General features: G+C 36.8%; 1 pseudogene; it reads right to left on the bottom strand.

The window, feature by feature from the left end:
- The window catches only part of LOC105179282 (ubiquitin C-terminal hydrolase 13-like), a 217,139-nt pseudogene that overhangs the window by 80,083 nt on the left and 115,784 nt on the right, over positions 1 to 21,272 (bottom strand).

A 21,272-nucleotide genomic window follows, 5' to 3' on the forward strand; every position in this document is an offset into this window, starting at 1 on the left:
TTGAGCATCCTCATGCATGAAGTGACACACATGAATCAAACATTAACTTGGGCCAAGAAATTTCTCTTCCTCTGGAATCTGCAATGAGAAATTATAAAAGTGGAGAAATTGTTGATATTAAAGATGAACATATGGGGAAGCCAATTTTAAAGGAAAAAGTGTCGTAGCCTATCAAAGACACAGTACTAACATGAAAACCAACTAGCACGATATTTTTTGTTATGTGTACCACCTGAAAAATGAAAGCATTTATATACATAGACACACATATGTATAGAGATAGAAACATACCTCCTCTGCTCGTAAACTCCAACGATTGTCATTTATTGCTGCGATCTTATCACTATTAGGATATATCTGTAGGAACTTGGAGTTTCAGCAACGTAAAAAAATAAGCATAGAAGGCTAGACATAGGGAATTTCTATCATCCATTCGGAAACACAATATACAATTTACTAAGTGAAGACCACACAGGCAAAATACAAAAACCTAGCAAGTACTGAGACTCAACTTCCATGTCAGAGTGAATATCTCCGACACGTCCAATTTGTGTGTAGTCAACCCATACAAGATTTTTCATCGGAAAATAAATTGAATTTAACTATTTAGGTTGGATTATTAAGTAAAAGTTCAGAAGAATATTAGTTTGATATTAATATTACGAAACTATTGAATGAAATAAAAAGAAGATTCAATAATTCAAAACCTTATAGATCTTGTGCGATAATACTTCCAGCAACTTGACCTCTGCATTTAGACGAGAAAGTTTCACCTGTTTAACGTAATCATTGTAACAGTTAAAAATCATATAACGCTATGTTATGCGACAAATCTTAGAACTCTAGGAACAACACACGCACACTGCCGGTAATAACTTGTCAGCTATATTAACTTCTCCTTGAGATGCTCAAGCACATCACCCACAGTTCTTTCTTTTGGCAACGTAATACTGTGAGTTTCCAGCTATATATGGAAAACAAATAATATATTTAATGTTTGCTAAACATATAATAAATTTGCAAGTCTTGCATATGTATGCACTTGTATAGGAGCATAAAGTCCAATTATGAATGAATACCCACTTCAGAATTTGCCGCATAGCTGAAGCTAGTTTGAGGATTCTCAACTCTTGCAATTCTGGCAGAGGTATATCCACTACATCAAAGTACAAAATATCATAAAGCTGAACAAGAAAGTAATGCTTTGTTAGTTTCACACCCTTAGAAAATGAACCCCGACATAGAGTTGTATGAATGCGTACTTGGTCGTAATGCAGCAGCATCTCTAACAAGTTTTCTACTCCTCGATATGTTATAGGATGAGCTTTTGGTCGCTGAGAGTAGATATTATGTGATGTAAGCCATAGTTTGGATGGATCATCGACTCCGAGTTGGTTCGTTACTCTCTTAAAAACATCATCATATGAATCATGCGTTGACCTTCACAATTACTGAAATTTGAATAGCAGCGTTAAGTGGATTTTCATAGCATAGGAAATTACACTCTAGAATTAAAAGTCGAACTTTTATTGAACTCATAGTTGTAAATAAAATTCATTCTTTTCAGGCCCTTCCAAGGAGCGAAAATTGATAACCTGCAGAATTTCAAACGAAAAAAGTCAGGATATATTAGATGAAAGTTAGAAGCATCACATAATTGCTTTAACAAGAAGGTAGTTACGGGGAAAAAGAATACTTTTAGACTTAGAACCATTATTTTCGGGTCACAGAAAGGAAATAGATGTTATAAATGGGGTAAATTGAGTAACTAATAGTGTCCAAGTATGCACACGCACATGCACACTATGATAATGGGAATCAAGACCAGGTGCAAGAGAAAGAGCAAAAATTTTAAAGTGTCGTGGAAGATAATATGATGAGATCACTTGATAATATTATACTCCGATATGATTGATTGTTTCTCGGAGGTGACAATGTACAAATTTTATATTTTGCATATTATTAAGCAAATAATAGCATCAAATACCAAATTACTTCAATAGGTAAAACCTTTTGTAGTGAAACAAATAATACGGGCTAGGAAAGTAATTAATTATACTTTGTTCAGGAAATTAACGTATACAACAGTCAATATGAGGCACAACATCGACTAAGTGATAAAAGGGACCATTTCAAGGAGGAGAAATGCGAAGAGAGAAAATAAAAGAGAAGTTGAAGAGCAATAAAGAACACAAACATAGGCATCACACTAAGATAACGAGAAACAATGAGCAACAGCGGGAGAAATAAATAGAGCGAGGAATTTCAAAGAATCATGGAACATAATACGATGAGATCTGTTGGGAGTTTACCCACAAAGTGATGAACCCAAATAGAACAACAACTATAGAGATAATGGTGGATTTGAAAACCCTTATACAATAATTTCGGATCAAATGAACCCCGACTTAGAAGTGTATGAATGCGTACTTGGTCGTAATGCAGTAACATTTCTAACAAGTTTTCTACTCCGCGATATGTTATAGGATGAGCTTTTGGTCGTTGAGAGTAGATATTGTGTAATGTACACCGTAGTTTAGATGGATCATTGACTGTGAGTTAGTTCACTAGTCTCTTAACAAATTCATCATATGAATCAAGCTTTGACCTTCACAATTAGTGAAATTTGAATAGCAGCGTTAAGTGTATCAATATTACCAATCATAACATAGGTAATTACACTCTAGAATTAAAAGTCTGTCGTTTATTGAACTCATAGTTGTAAACAAAATTTATCCTTTTCAGGCCTTTCCAAGGAGCGAAAGTGGATAACCTGCAGAATTACGAACCAAAAAAGTTAGGATATATTGGATGAAAGTTAGAAGCATCACATCAATTTTCTTTTCCAAGAAGGTAGTTACGGGGAAAAACAATACTTTTAGACTTAGAACCATTATTTTGGAGTCACTGAAAGGGAATAGATGTTATAAATGGGGTACATTGAGTAACTAATAGTGTCCAGGTATGCACACGCACATGCACACTATGATAATGGAATCAAGACCAGGTGCAAGAGAAAGAGCAAAAAATTTAAAGAGTCGTGGAAGATAATATGATGAGATCACTCGATAATATTATACTCCGATATGATTCATTGTTTCTTGGAGGTGACAATGTACAAATTTTATATTTTGTATATTTTTAAGCAAATAATACCATCAAATACCAAAATACTTCAATAGGTAAAACCTTTTGTAGTGAAACAAATAATACAGGCTAGGAAAGTAATTAATCATGCTTTGTTCAGGAAATCAACGTATACATAAGTCAATATGAGGCATAATATCGACTATGTGATAAAAGGGACCATTTCAAGGAGGAGGAATGCAAAGAGAGAAAATAAAAGAGAAGTTGAAGAGCAATAAAGCACATAAACATAGGCATCACACTGAGATAACGAGAAACAATGAGCAAGAGAGGGAGAAATTGAAAGACCGAGGAATTTCAAAGAATTATGGAAGATAATATGATGAGATTTGTTGGGAATTTATTCACAATGTGTTGAACCCGAATAGAACAATAACTACAGAGATAATGGTGGATGTGAAAACCCTTACACAATAATTTCAAATAAAATGAACCCCGACTTAGAGTTGTATGAATGCGTACTTGGTCGTAATGCAACAACATCTCTAACAAGTTTTCTACTCCTCGATATGTTATAGGATGAGGTTTTGGTCGCTGAGAGTAGATATTGTGTAATGTAAGCCGTAGTTTGGATGGATCATCGACTGCGAGTTGGTTCGCTACTCTCTTAACAACTTCATCATATGAATCAAGCTTTGACCTTCTCAATTAGTGAAATTTGAATAGCAGCGTTAAGTGGATCAATATTACCAATCATAACTTAGAAAACCACACACTAGAATTAAAAGCCTATCTTTAATTGAACTCACAGTTGTAAACAAAATTCATCCTTTTCGGGACGTTCCAAGGAGCGAAAGTGGATAACCTGCAGAATTACAAACCAAGAAAGTCAGGATATATTAGATGAAAGTTAGAAGCATCACATCATTGCTTTAACAAGAAGGTAATTATGGGGAAAAATAATACCTTTAGACTTAGAACCATTATTTTGGGGTCATTGAACGGAAATTCATGTTATAAATGGGGTACATTGAGTAACTAACAGTGTCCAGGTATGTACACGCACATGCACACTAAGATAATGGGAATCAAGACCATGTGCACGAGAAAGAGCAAAAATTTTAACGAGTCGTGGAAGATAATATGATGAGATCACTCGATAATATTATACTCCGATATGATTCATTGTTTCTCGGAGGTGACAATGTACAAATTTTATATTTTGTATATTTTTAAGCAAATAATAGCATCAAATACAAAAATACTTCAACAGGTAAAACCTTTTGTAGTGAAACAAATAATACGGGCTAGGAAAGTAATTAATTATGCTTGGTTCCGACAATTATTATATACAATAGTCAATATGAGGCACAACATCGAGTATGTGATAAAAGGGACCATTTCAAGGAGGAGAAATGCAAAGAGAGAAAATAAAAGAGAAGTTGAAGAGCAATAAAGAACACAAACATAGGCATCACACTAAGATAACGAGAAACAATGAGCAACAGCGGGAGAAATAAATAGAGCGAGGAATTTCAAAGAATCATGGAATATAATACGATGAGATCTGTTGGGAATTTATCCACAAAGTGATGAACCCAAATAGAACAACAACTACAGAGATAATGGTGGATTTGAAAACCCTTATACAATAATTTCAGATCAAATGAGCCCCGACTTAGAAGTGTATGAATCCGTACTTTGTCGTAATGCAGTAACATTTCTAACAAGTTTTCTACTCCGAGATGTTATAGGATGAGCTTTTGGTCACTGAGAGTAGATATTGTGTAATGTACACCGTAGTTTAGACGGATCATCGACTATGAGTTAGTTCGCTACTCTCTTAACAACTTCATCATATGAATCAAGCTTTGACCTTCACAATTAGTGAAATTTGAATAGCAGCGTTAAGTGTATCAATATTACCAATCATAACAGGAAATTACACTCTAGAATTAAAAGTCTGTCGTTTATTGAACTCATAGTTGTAAACAAAATTTATCCTTTTCAGGCCTTTCCAAGGAGCGAAAGTGGATAACCTGCAGAATTACGAACCAAAAAAGTTACGATATATTGGATGAAAGTTAGAAGCATCACATCAATTCTTTTCCAAGAAGGTAGTTACGGGGAAAAACAATACTTTTAGACTTAGAACCATTATTTTGGAGTCACTGAAAGAGAATAGATGTTATAAATGGGGTACATTAAGTAACTAATAGTGTCCAGGTATGCACACGCACATGCACACTATGATAATGGAATCAAGACCAGGTGCAAGAGAAAGAGCAAAAAATTTAAAGAGTCGTGGAAGATAATATGATGAGATCACTCGATAATATTATACTCCGATATGATTCATTGTTTCTTGGAGGTGACAATGTACAAATTTTATATTTTGTATATTTTTAAGCAAATAATACCATCAAATACCAAAATACTTCAATAGGTAAAACCTTTTGTAGTGAAACAAATAATACAGGCTAGGAAAGTAATTAATCATGCTTTGTTCAGGAAATTAACGTATACATAAGTCAATATGAGGCACAATATCGACTATGTGATAAAAGGGACCATTTAAGGAGGAGGAATGCAAAGAGAGAAAATAAAAGAGAAGTTGAAGAGCAATAAAGAACATAAACATAGGCATCACACTGAGATAACGAGAAACAATGAGCAAGAGAGGGAGAAATTGAAAGACCGAGGAATTTCAAAGAATCATGGAAGATAATATGATGAGATTTGTTGGGAATTTATTCACAATGTGTTGAACTCGAATAGAACAATAACTACAGAGATAATGGTGGATGTGAAAACCCTTACACAATAATTTCAAATAAAATGAACCCCGACTTAGAGTTGTATGAATGCGTACTTGGTCGTAATGCAACAACATCTCTAACAAGTTTTCTACTCCTCGATATGTTATAGGATGATGTTTTGGTCGCTGAGAGTAGATATTGTGTAATGTATGCCGTAGTTTGGACGGATCATCGACTGCGAGTTGGTTCGCTACTCACTTAACAACTTCATCATATGAATCAAGCTTTGACCTTCACAATTAGTGAAATTTGAATAGCAGCGTTAAGTGGATCAATATTACCAATCATAACTTAGAAAACCACACACTAGAATTAAAAGCCTATCTTCAATTGAACTCACAGTTGTAAACAAAATTCATCCTTTTCGGGACGTTCCAAGGAGCGAAAGTGGATAACCTGCAGAATTACAAACCAAGAAAGTCAGGATATATTAGATGAAAGTTAGAGGCATCACATCATTGCTTTAACAAGAAGGTAATTATGGGGAAAAATAATACCTTTAGACTTAGAACCATTATTTTGGGGTCATTGAATGGAAATTCATGTTATAAATGGGGTACATTGAGTAACTAACAGTGTCCAGGTATGTACACGCACATGCACACTAAGATAATGGGAATCAAGACCATGTGCACGAGAAAGAGCAAAAATTTTAACGAGTCGTGGAAGATAATATGATGAGATCACTCGATAATATTATACTCCGATATGATTCATTGTTTCTCGGAGGTGACAATGTACAAATTTTATATTTTGTATATTTTTAAGCAAATAATAGCATCAAATACCAAAATACTTCAATAGGTAAAACCTTTTGTAGTGAAACAAATAATACGGGCTAGGAAAGTAATTAATTATGCTTGGTTCCGACAATTATTATATACAATAGTCAATATGAGGCACAACATCGAGTATGTGATAAAAGGGACCATTTCAAGGAGGAGAAATGCAAAGAGAGAAAATAAAAGAGAAGTTGAAGAGCAATAAAGGACACAAACATAGGCATCACACTAAGATAACGAGAAACAATGAGCAACAGCGGGAGAAATAAATAGAGCGAGGAATTTCAAAGAATCATGGAATATAATACGATGAGATCTGTTGGGAATTTATCCACAAAGTGATGAACCCAAATAGAACAACAACTACAGAGATAATGGTGGATTTGAAAACCCTTATACAATAATTTCAGATCAAATGAACCCCGACTTAGAAGTGTATGAATCTGTACTTTGTCGTAATGCAGTAACATTTCTAACAAGTTTTCTACTCCGCGAGATGTTATAGGATGAGCTTTTGGTCACTGAGAGTAGATATTGTATAATGTACACCGTAGTTTAGACGGATCATCGACTATGAGTTAGTTCGCTACTCTCTTAACAAATTCATCATATGAATCAAGCTTTGACCTTCACAATTAGTGAAATTTGAATAGCAGCGTTAAGTGTATCAATATTACCAATCATAACAGGAAATTACACTCTAGAATTAAAAGTCTGTCGTTTATTGAACTCATAGTTTTAAACAAAATTTATCCTTTTCAGGCCTTTCCAAGGAGCGAAAGTGGATAACCTGCAGAATTACGAACCAAAAAAGTTAGGATATATTGGATGAAAGTTAGAAGCATCACATCAATTCTTTTCCAAGAAGGTAGTTACGGGGAAAAACAATACTTTTAGACTTAGAACCATTATTTTGGAGTCACTGAAAGAGAATAGATGTTATAAATGGGGTACATTGAGTAACTAATAGTGTCCAGGTATGCACACGCACATGCACACTATGATAATGGAATCAAGACCAGGTGCAAGAGAAAGAGCAAAAATTTTAAAGAGTCGTGGAAGATAATATGATGAGATCACTCGATAATATTATACTCCGATATGATTCATTGTTTCTTGGAGGTGACAATGTACAAATTTTATATTTTGTATATTTTTATGCAAATAATACCATCAAATACCAAAATACTTCAATAGGTAAAACCTTTTGTAGTGAAACAAATAATACGGGCTAGGAAAGTAATTAATCATGCTTTGTTCAGGAAATTAACATATACATAAGTCAATATGAGGCACAATATCGACTATGTGATGAAAGGGACCATTTCAAGGAGGAGGAATGCAAAGAGAGAAAATAAAAGAGAAGTTGATGAGCAATAAAGAACATAAACATAGGCATCACACTAAGATAACGAGAAACAATGAGCAAGAGAGGGAGAAATTGAAAGACCGAGGAATTTCAAAGAATCATGGAAGATAATATGATGAGATTTGTTGGGAATTTATTCACAATGTGTTGAACCCGAATAGAACAATAACTACAGAGATAATGGTGGATGTGAAAACCCTTACACAATAACTTCAAATAAAATGAACCCCGACCTAGAGTTGTATGAATGCATACTTGGTCGTAATGCAACAACATCTCTAACAAGTTTTCTACTCCTCGATATGTTATAGGATGAGGTTTTAGCCGCTGATAGTAGATATTGTGTAATGTAAGCCGTAGTTTGGACGGATCATCGACTGCGAGTTGGTTCGCTACTCTCTTAACAACTTCATCATATGAATCAAGCTTTGACCTTCACAATTAGTGAAATTTGAATAGCAGCGTTAAGTGGATCAATATTACCAATCATAAATTAGAAAACCACACAATAGAATTAAAAGCCTATCTTTAATTGAACTCACAGTTGTAAACAAAATTCATCCTTTTCGGGACGTTCCAAGGAGAGAAAGTGGATAACCTGCAGAATTACAAACCAAGAAAGTCAGGATATATTAGATGAAAGTTAGAAGCATCACATCATTGCTTTAACAAGAAGGTAGTTATGGGGAAAAATAATACCTTTAGACTTAGAACCATTATTTTGGGGTCATTGAACGAAAATTCATGTTATAAATGGGGTACCTTGAGTAACTAACAGTGTCCAGGTATGTACATGCACAAGCACACTAAGATAATGGGAATCAAGACCATGTGCACGAGCAAGAGCAAAAATTTTAACGAGTCGTGGAAGATAATATGATGAGATCACTCGATAATATTATATTCCGATATGATTCATTGTTTCTCGGAGGGGACAATGTACAAATTTTATATTTTGTATATTTTTAAGCAAATAATAGCATCAAATACCAAAATACTTCAATAGGTAAAACCTTTTGTAGTGAAACAAATAATACGGGCTAGGAAAGTAATTAATTACGCTTGGTTCCAACAATTATTATATACAATAGTCAATATGAGGCACAACATCGAGTATGTGATAAATGGGACCATTTCAAGGAGGGAAAACAGAAACAGAGAGAATAAAAGAGAAGTCGAAGTGCAGTAAAGCACACTAACATTGGCATCATACTAAGATAACTAGAAACAAGGAGAAAGAGAGGGAGACATAGAAAGAGCAAGGAATTTCAAAGAATCATGGAAGATAATATGATGAGACATGTTGGGAATTTATCCACAAAGTGATGAACCCAAATCAAACAATAACTACATAGATAATGGTGGATTTGGAAACCCTTATACAATAATTTCAAATCAAATAAACCCCAACTTAGAGTTGCATGAATGCATACTTGGTCGTAATGCAGCAGCATCTCTAACAAGTATTCTGCTCCTCGATATGTTATAGGATGAGCTTTTGGTCGCTGAGAGTAGATATTCTGTAATGTAAGCCGTAGTTTGGACAGATCATCGACTCCGAGTTGGTTCGCTACTCTCTTAACAACTTCATCATATGAATTAAGCTTTTTTTTTTTTTTAAACTAAAACCACATAAAGGTGGGGGGAGCTTTTCTGAGTCCCCAGTCCTTCTATATTAAAACGCACAAAATAGTTATAGCAGGGAGGGCTACCTCCATAGAATTTATAGTAAAGCGATAAACAAGGAGTACTACTCCCTTACAAATAGAGTAACAATAAACAAGGAGTACTACTCCCTTACAGCAAAAGACCCGAACAGGTGTCGTAGAAAAATTATGGCGAGTCAAAAAGGTTTTTGTTATACCACCACGTCGTGGATCGCACAACACCTGCAAATAAATCTGTACAAAAAGGCCAAGCCAGAGTGTGTGTAATGTTCCAAAAGGATAAATAATGAACATAAGTATTAACGTGGAAATCATGTCTGTATGGCTGTCAGCCTTTGAACCTGTGGGAGGGGTTTATAAGACCTGCAAAAGATATAACAACTAACAACTAGATAAAGGAGAAGAAGCTAACCAGAGAAATATTGGTCCCAACGTCAACCATATGGAAGAGTAACCTCCAACGAACCCATATAGGGACAATCACAAAAACAACACAGAAATGCTCAGATAGGACAACAAGTATAAGCGAAGAACTAGTCAGTAATGAAGTACCCCTAATTTCATGAAAAGATATTTTAACTGAAATTAAATGTATTAGTACTTCTAATTCTAATAGCAGGCAAGAAGCAGGCGTCAAGTCTAATCAAACCTTTAGGAATACCAGCGATATTGTCAGGAGATAAAATGGTGAGATGTTGGCTGAAACAAGCTTGGTTAGCAAAATAATTCGCCACTTGGTTACCCTCTCTAAAGATGTGTGATATCTTGAACTCAGTTTGGGATAGAAGATCTCTGATTTGTTGCAGCAAGTTTTGAAGGTGCCATGGCCCTTGGGGGGAAGAGGAAATAAGCTTGATGGCGATGTTGGCATCTGTTTCCACCCAAATTTTCCTAATGTTGTTAGCAATGCACAATTTAACACCTCTATATATAGCATTTAGTTCTGCTGCTGTGTTGGACATGAGGCTAAGATGTTCTTGGAATGCAAAGACGGTCTGACCTAGATGATTTCTGATGATGCCGCCTGTTCTTGCAATGCCTGGATTTCCTATTGAGGCCCCATCCGTTTTCAATTTGAACCATCCTCTATCTGGCTTAATCCACTTAACAATAGAGATTTTAGAAGAAGTCTTCTGAGGGGGAAGTGAAATTTTAAAAAGAGAGGCAACAGATTTGTCCCCTTTCCAGTGTATAGCTCTCATGAGGTTGGTTTTACCAAGAAGATGAAGATAATTGAGGGTTTGAGAGATAATACGATTAGCTTTGAAAGGAGCCCCCTCAAATATGGCAGCATTCCTACAAGTCCAAGTATTCCACATGATCAGCGTAGGAAGAATATCTCTGATGTGAAGCTGATTAGAAATATTACTTCTCCAGGTTTGAAGGATCATGAAAAAATTGTCCGTGACTGGAATATTGAGTTGAAATTTGGAGGCAAAGAAGCTCCAGACTTTAAAGGAGACCTTTTTATGACGGAAAAGGTGAGGGATAGTCTCCTCCTTTAAAAAGCAAACGCATCTAGAAGCCAGAGAGATGCCCTTTTGTTTGAGTCTGCTGTCGACTGGTATCCAGTTATGGAGGAGTTTGCAAATGAAGATAGAAATAGTAGGCCAGACAAGGGGAGACCAGAGATTTTTAAAGATGGGAAGGGAAGGTTTGTGATCTCTAGTAATCTCCCGAGCTGATTTGGTAGAAAAGGAACCATAGGGGGATGGTTTCCAATACATAAAATCTTGGTGCTGAGGATTAATGGGAATCTGCAAAATAAGCTCTATGATATGCTGAGGAACAACCTCCTTCAATTTACCAATATCCCATGTGTGGTCGTTCTAGAAGTTATTGACCAGGGTATTGGATGCTCTGTTGGGATTGAAGGGTGCCAGCAGGGAGCTACCAATCATACCAGAAAGATACATTACCAGCTCCCAGGCTCCAAAAAATCTTATCCTGAGAGATAGATTTAATGCTACTAATTCTTCTCCAAATATTAGAGTCCTTCGGTTTAGCTTTAGTAGAGGCAGGAGTAGACTTTTTACAATATCTACTGATAGTGAAGCTGGCCCATAGAGAATTGTTTTGTCTCAACCGCCACCAGAGTTTATGGGTAAAGGCTGTGACGGTATCCCTAATGTTTCTAATACCCAAGCCCCCTTCTTCACAAGGATAGCATATGAAAGCCCATTTAGTCCAATGAATTTTCCTGTGTCAATAGTGGATCCCCAAAAGAATTTAGCAAATAGTAGTTCGAGTTTCTACAGGGTGCCAATAGGAGGACTCAAAACTTGAAGAAGATAAACAGGCATAGAGGACAGGACACTTTTAATAAGTTGAAGTCTGCCCCCTTGTGAAAGATGGATATGCTCCCATCCACCGATCCTGTTTCTGATTTTGTCAATAAGGGTTTCAAAAAGAATTTTCTTCTTATGACCTTTATGCAGTGGAGCTCCAAGATAGGTGATAGGAAGACACTTGAGGTTGAAGCCAGTAATGCATTTGATTCTCTGGGCAATGTTATTGACCTTCTTACCAGGGATAAAGAAGCTCTTGGAATGATTGATTTTTTGGCCAGATTGGTCCTCATATAGCTCCAGGAATTGCATCAGTTTAGTCAGAGAGTGTTCTTCACATCTGGTGAAAATGATGATGTCATTCGCATAGGCCAGGTGAGACACTCTAGTTTTACAGCTCGTCTATAGAACATATTAGGATTTTGAGAGAAAAGGTGATTAAGCCCTCTGGAAAGAGCCTCTCTAGCAAGGATGAATAAAGCAGGGGAAATTGGATCACCTTCTCTAAGGCCTTCAGATGATTTGAAGAAACCAGATGGTTCTCCATTAACCAGAATGGTAAACCAGCAATGTTCAATAGCGTGCTTGATGAGGACAATAAATCTGGTAGGGAAACCCATCTTCTCAAGAATCACATTGACAAATTTCCAGTTCACCCTATCATAAGCCTTAGACATATCCAATTTTAAAATAAGATTCCCTTTGCTATGACTCATGTCAAGATGATGTGTCATTTCTTGGGCTAGAAGGATATTATCGGCAATGATCCTACCAGGCACAAAGCCACTCTGAGATGGGGAAATGAGGCCAGGAAGAGCTTGGGAGATTTTAGTGTAAAGAAGCTTGGATAAGATCTTATTGGTAACATTGTAGAGGGAAAAAGGTCTGAACTCGGACCAGGATTAGGGTGAGTCATTCTTAGGGATAAGAATGATAGATGTGGTAGAGAAGCTTTTGGGCATAGGGGTGCCCCTAAAAAAATCCATGGCAGCTGCATGGACATCCTCTGCGATAGTATTCTAGCACGCTTGAAAGAATGCTGAAGAGAATCCATCAGGCCCAGCTACACTGTCTTTCTTAATAGAAAAGACAACCTCTTTGACATCATCTTGGGAGGGTGGCTGACAGCGGTTAAAGAGGACATCTTGATGAATTTGAGGAAATTGAAATGGAAAATCATGAGGAAGAGAGGTGGTAGAGGTATCACTTAAGAGACTTGCAAAGAAGTGAACCGCAGATTCCTTAATTTGAGCAGAGTAAGTGATTTCTTGTTGATTGTCCATCACTCTGGAGATTCTGGATTTCAACCTTTTCTTCTTGAGAGGCGTGAATGAATTTGGTGTTCCTTTCTCCCGCTTCAAGCCATTTGCAGTTGCTTTTCTGCCTCCAAAACACAGACTCAAGTTTTAGAGCATGGACCAGAGCAGCATTTTGTCTATTTAGGTTGGTCAAATTGACTTCGGAAGGCAGCCTATCAAACTTTTTCTCTGCTTCATTAGCAGCAGCCTTGGCTTGGTCCACCAGAGAGAAGATATTGTCAAAAGTATCCTTGTTCCACTGCTTTAGGTGATCGTTCACGCACCATATCCCTGGACCAATCACCCCAGGATTGTTTGACCATGTCTTGGAAGTTGTGGTGCATAATCCACATATGCTGAAATCTGAAAGAGGAGGGGACTTTATCCTCTGTTCTAGTGGCAGTAATTAACATAGGGTGGTGATCTGACAATCTTCTGGGGAGATGTGAAACTCTTGTGGAATTGAATAAATCAGCCCATTCTTGAGAATATAAGACTCTATCTAAGCGCCTTCAAACCCTTTTGTAAGTCCACGTGAAGGGTTCCCCTTCAAATCTTGCATCAGTTAATCCACTATCCATGACCATATCATTAAAGTCCTCAATAGAGCCCAAGCTACTGATAGTGCCTCCTTGATTTTCATGGGTATGAAGCATAGTCTTGAAATCTCCTCCAACAATCCAAGGTATCTTGTTTAGGGGCAGTCTTTTAAGCTCTTCCCACAAGGCTCTCCTGGGATTCCTATAACATTTGGCATATACAAAACTACAAAAAATGTCCTCTTGAAGAAGTATAGAACATATTTTAACATGAAGTAGTTGATTAGTGTTCTGAACTACCTGAACATCAAAACCAACCTGAGCAAGACACCAAATTTTGTTAGAAATGTTAGAGAAGACGGAATGAAAATCAAACCTATGAATGAAAGAAGCGTCTTCCACGTGAATAAAAGGTTCCAGCAAAACCAAAATATGAGGTCTATGAGTTAAAAGCATGTCAAAGAGAATTTTCTGTTTATCTATCTTACCAATACCATGAACATTCCAAATCATAATTTGGTCATTTAAAATTGCAGAGAGGAAAAGGAAACAGACCTGGTGTACCTTTTAGGGAGGGTCCTAGTAGTATTGTTACCTTTGTTGTTTTTTCTTTTGCCTCCACCTTTGCCTGTTTTAAGAGAGTTATCTTCCATGGAATTGTTTTTCTTTAACTTGTTAGACATAGTAGAGTCTTTCAAAATGTGCTCCTAGAGGTTAGCTTCCAGTGCTGTGTCATTGGCCATTTGATGGATCTCCTTTTCTCTTGCTTGTACTTGTGGCTGGAGCTCAGTGTCAAGCTCTAGAAGTGAGTCACTGTCATCCAGGCTTTAAAATCTGTTGTAGATTGGTGTGACTACCTCCTCTATGTCAGTACTTTCTTTGGTGTCTTGGGCTTCACTTTCACTAGTTTCCTGGGTAGCTTGAATCTCAATGATATCCATATAAAAAAAGAACTTATTTCTTTATTTTTGGTTGCTACATTCTCCTCTTAAAAGTATTCTAGTTCCTGTTGCTTTTGTTGAAGTGCAACCTTTGTCACCACTTTTTAGGGTCTTCTTAGCTTTTCCTCTAGCTTTCAGCATTCGAATCCTTGTCCAATAATTCTGTGTTGTGCATCTTTAAGTTCCGCTGTTTTTCATGGCTGTGAATCTGTTCCTCAACATTGTCATTCTCCTGTTGATCTTTGTCCCCCTTTTCTGGCTCGTCAGCTATTGAACGTTCCGCTTCTTCAGCGGGAAGTGGTGCTTTGCTTCCTTCCAAATTTTGATCGGCAGTAGGATGGCCTACTGACACAGTCATCTTTGTACCTCTATCAATGGCTTGTTTTGTCTCAATTCCTGCAAATTGTCAATGCCTAGTGTTGATCTTATTACGGGGTGGGGGTTTAGGGGCACTACCTTTCGAAAAACAATCGGAATCCATATGTCCCACATGCTTGCACAGAGAACAATATTCAGGTAGATATTCAATAACAACTTTCTGTACTATGGTTACACCATTAATATGCAAGCCAAATTCTTCAATGATAGGTTTTAACAAGTCTATTTCCACACAGACTCTGGCTTGTGATAGTTTAGACTTGTTAAGAGTTAAAGCATCAATTTGTAAAGGTGAACCAACCATGCTAGCGCCAGAAAAAAGAGCTTCCTTACGAAATAAATGAGCAGGGAGTTCAGGAAAGCAAACCCAAATAGGAATGATAGATGATTCTTGTGTCGGAGTAAATGTAGGCGTCCATTTGAAAATTCTCATTGGGAAGCCTTGAAGAAACCAAATGCGCCGTAGCCACAGGCGGGAGTAGTCTGACTCGCATGAAAGGGAGATAAGAGTGTGTTTGGAGTTGATCATGCTGACTGTAAACGCGCCTTGAATGCCCAATCTAGCAATAAGCTGATGCATTTGACTGTAAGGGGGTGCTCCATGTGAGAATTTTCCAACAAGGGAAAATCGAAAGGGGGCCGCGAGCTACTCCGTCTCAGTATCTGCGAATGAAAGAGTGGGTCGGCCTTGGTTCACGGACTTGATACCGAGTGGTTGCGGATTATGATCAGCTAGAAAAATTTTTTTGAGATCGGAGGGATGTTGATGGATACTCCGATTTCCTGTCGAATTAGTAACAGCTTCAGCAAATGATTTAACAAGAGGAGTTGATTTCTGCTGCTCGATCTATTTCTACAATTTATAAGTTGACTCATCAGAATTGGAACCAGACTCGTCCGAGTTGGCTACCAAGGTCTCCATAGGCGTCGAGGTTCCGTTGGTGGAAGCTGATTGGAGGGGCTGGTCGGCCATGGGAAGGCGAGTCTACCAGTTGTTCTCCGTCAGTCAGCTCCCGTCGGACGGAGAAGAAGGGATTTCGTGATCGACGCAATGGCTTGATGGAAATTGTTGGGAGATGGCTCGTTCGACTCGCACGAAGGAGATGAGTCGATTAGTGGTGGTCCGCGATCGGGAGGAGCTCCGGTGATGACGAATCGGCGATGGGAAGGTTCCACGGTTAAGGAGAAAGCCCAATCTCTCTCGTTGATGAAACCCAAAATCGATTTGTGGAAAATGTTCGCCTCGTGATGGGAATTCATATGGTATGAGCTTCGGATGGTGTCTCGTCAGAGCGGCGCCGGGATTTGAGAAAGACGGTGGCGAGTCGAAAAAGGGGCGAAAATCGCGACCTTCAGTTGGCGATTGGCGGCGCGTCAGGTTCTGGTCACGCGCAGCACAGCTGGATAGATTGTTAGACAGCGGTTCTTAATCTATTGCGCGTGGCTGGAGAAGCGCCGGAGAATTCCGGTGGCGGCGGAGCTGCGGCGGATACGGTCGCAAGTGTCGGCGGCGAGGTGGAAGATCCCCCAGATTAGTCTCTCAGCTCAGTCTCCCACCTCCCTCAGCTCCGTCTCTCAGCTCCCTCACCAGTCCCAGTCTGAATCAAGCTTCGACCTTCACAATTAGTGAAATTTGAATAGCAGCGTTAAGTGGATCAATATTACCAATCATAACAAAGGAAATTACACTCTAGAATTAAAAGTCTGTCTTTTATTGAACTCACAGTTGTAAACAAAATTCATCCTTTTCAGGCCTTTCCAATGAGCGAAAGTGGATAACCTGCTGAATTACAAACCAAAAAAGTCAGAATATATTCGATGAAAGTTAAAAGCATGACATCATTGCTTCAACAAGAAGGTAGTTACGGGGTAAAAGAATTCTTTTAGAATTAGAACCATTAGTTTGGGGTCACTGAAAGGAAATTGATGTTATAAAGGGGGTGCATTGAGTAACTAATAGTGTCCAGGTACGCACACACGCATGCACACTAAAATAATGGGAATCAAGACCAGGTGCAAGAGAAAGAGCAAAAATTTTAAAGCGTCGTGGAAGATAATATGATGAGATCATTCGATAATATTATACTCCAATAAGATTCATTGTTTTTCTCAGAGGTGACAATGTACAAATTTTATATTTTGTATATTTTTAAGCAAATAATAGCATCAAATACCAAAATACTTCAATAGGTAAAACCTTTTGTAGTGAAACAAATAATACGGGCTACGAAAGTAATTAAATATGCTTTGTTCAGGAAATTAACGTATAAATAGTGAATATGAGGCAGAACATCGACTATGTGATAAAGAGGACCATTTTGAGGAGGAAAAATGCAAAGAGAGAAAATAAAAGAGAAGTTGAAGAGCAATAAAAAACACAAACATAGACATCACACTAAGATAACGAGAAACAATGAGCAAGAGAGGGAGAAATAGAAAGAGCGACGAATTTCAAAGAGTCATGGAAGATAATATGATGAGATCTGTTGGGAATTTATCCACAAAGTGATGAACCCAAATAAAACAATAACTACAGAGATAATGGTGGATTTGGAAACCCTTATACAATAATTTTAGATCAAAAAACCTCAACTTAAAGTTGCATGAATGCGTACTTCGTCGTAATGCAGCAGCATTTCTAACAAGTTTTCTACTTCTCGATATGTTATAGGATGAGCTTTTGGTCGTTGAGAGTAGATATTGGGTAATGTAAGCCGTAGATTGATCAGATCATCGACTGCGAGTTGGTTCGCTACTCTCTTAACAACTTCATCATATGAATCAAGCTTTGACCTTCACAATTAGTGAAATTTGAATAGCAACGTTAAGTGGATCAATATTACCAATCATAACATAGGAAATTACACTCTAGAATTAAAAGTCTGTCTTTTATTGAACTCATAGTTGTAAACAAAATTCATCCTTTTCAGGCCTTTCCAAGGAGCGAAAGTGGATAACCTGCAGAATTACAAACCTAAAAAGTCAGGATATATTAGATGAAAGTTAGAAGTATCACATCATTGCTTTAACAAGAAGGTAGTTACTAGGTAAAAGAATACTTTAAGAATTAGAACCATTATTTTGGGGTCACTGAAAGGAAATTGATGTTATAAATTGGTGCATTGAGTAACTAATAGTGTCCAGATATGCACACACACATGCACACTAAGATAATGGAAATCAAGACCAGGTGCAAGAGGAAGAGCAAAAATTTTAAAATGTCGTGGAAGATAATATGATAAGATCTCTCGATAATATTATACTCTGATATGATTCATTGTTTCTCAGAGGTGACAATGTACAAATTTTATATTTTTTTTATTATTAAGCAAATAATAGCATCAAATACCAAAATACTTAAATAGGTAAAACCTTTTGTAGTGAAACAAATAATACGGGCTAGGAAAGTAATTAATTATGCTTTGTTCAGACAATTAACGTATACAATAGTCAATATGTGGCACAACATCGACTATGTGATAAAAGGGACCATTTTAAGGAGGAGAAATGCAAAGAGAGAAAATAAAAGAGAAGTCGAAGAGCAATAAAGAACACAAACATAGGCATCACACTAAGATAACAAGAAACAATGAGCAAGAGAGGGAGACATAGAAAGAGCGGGGAATTTCCTAGAATCATGGAAGATAATATGATGAGATCTGTTGGGAATTTATCCACCAAGTGATGAACCCAAATAAAACAATAACTATAGAGATAATGGTGGATTTGAAAACACTTATAAAATAATTTCAGATCAAATGAACCGCAACTTAGAGTTGTATGAATGGGTACTTGGTCGTAATGCAGCCACATCTCTAACAAGTTTTCTACTCCTCGATATGTTATAGGATGAGCTTTTCATCGCTGGGAGTAGATATTCTGTAATGTAAGCTGTAGTTTGGACAGATCATCGTCTCCGAGTTGGTTCGCTACTCTCTTAACAACTTCATCATATGAATCGAGCTTTGACCTTCACAATTAGTAAAATTTGAATAGCAGTGTTGAGTGGATCAATATTACCAATCATAACATAGGAAATTACACTCTAGAATTAAAAGTCTGACTTTTATTGAACTCACAGTTGTAAACAAAATTCATTCTTTTCAGGCCTTTCCAAGGAGTGAAAGTGGATAACCTGCAGAATTACAAACTAAAAAAGTCAGGATATATTAGATCAAAGTTAGAAGCATCACATCATTGCTTTAACAAGAAGGTAGTTACGGGGAAAAAAAATACTTATAGACTTAGAACGATTATTTTGGGGTCACTGACAGGAAATTGATATTATAAATGGGGTACATTGAGTAACTAATAGTGTCCAGGTATGCACACACACATGCACACTAAGATAATGGGAATCAAGACCAGGTGCAAGAGACAGAGCAACAATTTTAAAGAGTCGTGGAAGATAATATGATGAGATCACTCGATAATATTATACTCCGATATGATTCATTCTTCCTCGGAGGTGACAATGTACAAATTTTATATTTTGTATATTTTTAAGCAAATAATACCATCAAATACCAAAATAATTCAATAGGTAAAACCTTTTGTAGTGAAACAAATAATACGGGCTAGGAAAGTAATTAATTATGCTTTCTTCAGGCAATTAACGTATACAATATTCAATATGAGGCACAACATCGACTATGTGATAAAAGGGACCATTTCAAGGAGGAGAAATGCAAAGAGAGAAAGTAAAAGAGAAGTCGAAGAGCAAAAAAGAACACAAACATAGGCATCACACTAAGATAACGAGAAACAACGAGCAAGAGAGGGAGAAATAGAGAAAGCGGGGAATTTTAAAGAATCATGGAAGATAATATGATGAGATCTGTTGCGAATTTATCCACAAACTGATGAACCCAAATAATACAATAACTACAGAGAAAATGGGGGATTTGAAAACCCTTATGCAATAATTTCAGATCAAATGAACCCCGACTTAGAGTTGTATGAATGCGTACTTGGTCGTAATGCAGCAGCATCTCTAACAAGTTTTCTACTCCTCGATATGTTATAGGATGAGCATTTGGTCGTTGAGAGTAGATATTGTGTAATGTAAGCCATAGTTTTGTCGGATCATCGACAGCGAGTTGGTTTGCTACTCTCTTAACAACTTCATCATAGAATCAAGCTTTGACCTTCACAATTAGTGAAATTTGAAAAGCAACGTTAAGTGGATCAATATTACCAATCATAACATTGGAAATTACACTCTAGAATTTAAAGTTTGTCTTTTATTGAACACACAGTTTTAGGCAAAATTCATCCTTTTCAGTCCTTTCCAAGGTGCGAAAGTGGATAACCTGTAGAATTACAAACCAAAAAAGTCAGGATATATTAGATTAAAATTAGAGGCATCACATCATTGCTTTAACAAGAAGGTAGTTATGGGGAAAAAGAATACTTTTAGACTTAGAACCATTATTTTGGGGTCACTGAAAGGAAATTGATGTTGTAAATGGTGTACATTGAGTAACTAATAGTGTCCAGGTATGCACACGCACATGCACACTAAGATAATGGAATCAAGACCAGGTGCAAGAGAAAGAGCAAAACTTTTAAAGAGTCGTGGAAGATAATATGATGATATCACTCGATAATATTATACTCCGATATGATTCATTCTTCCTCGGAGTTGACAATGTACAAATTTTATAGCATCAAATACCAAAATAGCATCAAATACCAAAATAATTCAATAGGTAAAACCTTTTGTAGTGAAACAAATAATACAGGCTAGGAAAGTAATTAATTATGCTTTGTTTAGACAATTAACGTATACAATAGTCAATATGAGGCAGAACATCGTCTATGTGATAAAAGGGACCATTTCAAGGAGGAGAAATGCAAGAGTGAAAATAAAAGAGAAGTCGAAGAGCAATAAAGAACACAAACATAGGCATCACACCAAGATAACGAGAAACAAAGAGCAAGAGAGGGAGAAATAGAAAGAGCGAGGAATTTCAAAGAATCATGGAAGATAATATGATGAGATCTGTTGGGAATTTATCCACAAAGTGATGAACCCAAATAAAACAATAACTACAAAGATAATGGTAGATTTGAAAACTTGTATACAATAATTTCAGATCAAA

The sequence above is a fragment of the Sesamum indicum genome, linkage group LG13 (genome assembly GCF_026168435.1).
Source record: "Sesamum indicum cultivar Baizhima isolate 11 linkage group LG13, ASM2616843v1, whole genome shotgun sequence".
In the NCBI taxonomy this organism is placed as follows: Eukaryota; Viridiplantae; Streptophyta; class Magnoliopsida; order Lamiales; family Pedaliaceae; genus Sesamum; species Sesamum indicum.